The sequence below is a fragment of the Urocampus carinirostris genome, chromosome 4 (assembly GCF_059441175.1).
Source record: "Urocampus carinirostris isolate Australia breed hairy pipefish chromosome 4, RoL_Ucar_1.0, whole genome shotgun sequence".
Lineage (NCBI taxonomy): Eukaryota > Metazoa > Chordata > Actinopteri > Syngnathiformes > Syngnathidae > Urocampus > Urocampus carinirostris.
Genome location: NC_142352.1, coordinates 32,317,789 through 32,321,574, shown reverse-complemented (window position 1 = coordinate 32,321,574; position 3,786 = coordinate 32,317,789).

Below are 3,786 nucleotides of genomic sequence, written 5' to 3'. Positions count from 1 at the left end.
CTGTGTGTGTTTGCATGGGCATCGTCATTTTGTCGAGTGACGTCTGATTGAAGCAATTCAATGAAGTCGGGGTACATATCTTTTCTCCTACTCCAGTGTCATTCCAATCATATTTTCCTGATCGGAGGTTGGAAAATTCTGACTTTCAATGCAGCATTAGCATGGGAACTGGTATATACTTTGTGTACTAACAAATGTCCGGTCTTCACCGTGCATTTGTAGGATTTTTCATATACCGTCTTTACTATTACTGGTGTGGTTAACTAATATTTTTTACTTCCTGTTTTTAGTTTCTCATCACTGATTTGTTATTGAAATACAGTTTCTTTAATACATTTAAATCAGTGCTATTTTTTATTATGGACTTGCCAGCCTCTACTCCTCGAAGAAGGACCATTTCGCACAACCTAAATTTTCATTATGGCTATAAGAAGTACAAGTTTGAAATGAAAATAAAACATAAATCCACTGTAGGTGGTTCTGTTAGTGCGATCCTAAAATAATGAGATTACCAATTTCACCTACCTTAGTGGGTGTGAAACTGATGTTTATTCTTGTTTGACCCAAAAACAAAAACAATCATAAACATGTTCCTAGTGGTCAGACCCTTTCTGAGAAGAATGGATGCACAAAGGTTTACATTGAAATATAGAAACAATAATTACTTCTAAATTTTCTGTGACATTCATATGATGCCCTAAGTATTACAGGAGTCCACGCTTCACGCAATTTCGGTCCCAAAAGTTACCGAATTTCACAAAACTCATTTGAGAAAATTATGTCTAACACAAAATGTCTAATCAACTAGTTTTAGTTTTAAAAGAGATATGTCTCTTTATGTAAATATTTAAAACACTAAATAACGTATAAGTAACGTAAATAGAAGGGTTTGAGTCAAATATCACCTTATGATAAAGACAAAAGCAAGCTTGTCATTACCTGTATGCTGCCCTACACAAGTACCGTATTTTCCGCACTATAAAGCGCACCTAAAAGCCTTTATTTTTTTCAAAAGCTGACCATGCGCCTTATAATACAGAGCGCCTTATTTATGGATCAATATTAATTTGCAAAGTCTTGCAACTAACTTGCTGCCGCCAACTAGATTTTCCCCTGAACGCCAAGTAGTCCGCGGTGTATGCTGGGATTTATTTACCGGCGTTTCATTGGGTAACCAATGTGTCAATCACCATTTGAATCGATCACTATTGGCTAAAGTTATTCGGAGGTCAAGGGGCGGATCCTTTTTATCATTTACAGGCTGGCATTGGCTTAAACGGCAAAACAAAGCCTGCAATTGGCCGAAAAAGATGAATGTGAATAGCATGTTAGGTCGAACTACGGCGGGGGAGGAAACAGTATTTTACTATTCTGTACTGTATTTGTAAATATTTTACTCTCCTGGATTTACTACACTCACGGATATAAGAGGACATTGGCTGCACATTATTATGAACACAACGACTTCGGTGAGCTACTCCGGGTTTTATATTATCCCTGTATCTTGTTTCAGACTGAACTCGATGTTTCTGTGATAAGCGGTGCAGATAATGGATGGAATGGAGTGTCTGTTTTTAAATTAAACTAAATTCCAAGTGTTTATTGTCATATGCACAATAAAGTTGCGAGCGAAAAAGAAAATAAAAACTAAGGAATGGTTGGCATTTCTTGAATCCCAAGACTTTAACCTTCCGAATGATGGAACGATGCATTTGAGTGACATCGTACGGACACCGCATCCGCACGTGTTCTCGACACGTATTTGCGTCTTTGCAAGCTTTGGGAATATTAAGGGGGTAATAAGTTGGACTGAACTATCTGACTGTTTTGTCCACGTTCCCATTGTAGCGCCTTATAATCCGGTGCGTCTTATGTATGTCAAAAATAGGACCAAAAACTATTTTTTCGGGGTGTGCCCTATAACCCGGTGCGCCTTATAGTGCGGAAAATACGGTACTGTATTATCCAAAACAATTCCCTGGTCATATTTAAAGATTATAAAAACTGCACATAGAAGAAAAGTGCTTCTTTCTAAAGCTGTCAATGCAAATACTGACACATTGATTGAAAGCTACATTGGTAAATACAATTCTATAAATTTTACCTATTTAACATTAGTTCTGAATTTCAAACCCTTATTTAGCTTTTAACAAATCAAAATCCAAATAGATATACTATAAACTTCTGGCAATCACTTAAAATTGTAGATGTTGTATATTTTGTCTAAGGATTTTGGTTATTAAGAAGACCAACATCAAAACCTTTGAAGCACCACTTATTTTTAAAGTATTTATTTTCAAACAACATAGAAAGAAATAGATGTTTGTGGAAATGATGACTTCTTCATACAAAAAAAAAGATAGATGTTACGCTTCATTAGTGTGCAATGTTAAAAACTAGGAATTTTGATTGAAAGACATGACCTTTTATGCTCTCAACATAGGCTAAGAGTAGCTTGTAATATGCACTGCCATTTTCGTGTGTTCAAAAGACTAAGGTTTGTAAATGTATCCTGCGAAAAGACAGAAGCAACATGTAAACAACAATTTTGGCACTATGTGTTAAATTAGTGTGTTCACATAAACACACTCACGGCTATTTTGTAGCTTATTTGAATGTTTTACATCTCAGATTTCAAGGTTTACAAAGCTTTAAACTGTTTTGCTTACATTTACATTATCATCCTATTATTAGTTTTTTTTTGTGATTTTAGAGGGCTGAAACATATTCATTTAAAAGGGGAAAATATATGTTTTAGGATGTAAGGGTTTGAAAAATGAAAGGGTGGTCAATGTTGTTATGCTCCATGGTACACAAATCATAAATCATGAAAGAAAATTTCTGGACATGCCTATTTTATCTTAACAGAGTGGTATCAGATACATAAGATTGTTTCTTCTATCACAATATCTATAAGACTTAAGATTTGTTTTGTGTTAAATGTACCAGAGGAGTCTTTTGCGCGCTTTGAACCAAAATTGAAAGAAAACGCTCAGCCAAATCAAACTTGTCAGTGTTTGAAAGGAAGCAGAGAACATTTCTGACGGCCGAGTTTGCCAGCAACAATTGCTGTCAATAGGAGCTGAGAGTCTCCCGTGGATTTTCTTTGTGTGCAAACCCATGAAAGGTTTGGCTTTGCATTATAAGTCACTGCTGGGTGACTTAATTGAAAGTCAACATGCGGAATCACAATATTGTGAAAGTATTATTCAAGCAACGCATTCGTTAAAATGCTTTAAAGCACAGAAAGCAGACCACAACGTTCTCAAAAACTAAGCTTTTAAGCATATCGTCAATCATTGTGTTTACGTTCAGATGTTTAAAAAACGAATACCTGAGATTTTTTTCCCCATGCTTATTTAAACATGCGCAAAACCCCAATTACATTCTTCTTCAAGTTCATAATAACCCAAATAATAAAGATGAGTTCCCCTATTTTGCATAAAGTTTATTGTTTATGAATACGACTTTAGTTTACCTCAATTACCCGAGACAGTAATTTGTCTTTTGTGCATGTCTAATTTCTTCTTCGTTTATGTAATTTTTTTCCTTGTGGATGTCAATTACATGTAAACAGTGTTAAGACTAACGCGTTACAAAGGAGAGCGTTCCTAGAGCGCAATTACTACTTGCCTGTTTGACCCACTTTCTGGTTAAAGATCTTTTTCAGTCTTAGATATGATCAACATATTGTTTTCTTTGGGTGTTGTTCAAGCGGCTTTTAAGTCGGCTGTCTACGCTTTAAACAACCCAACCTTTATCCAGAAAACCTATGTAAATATAGAC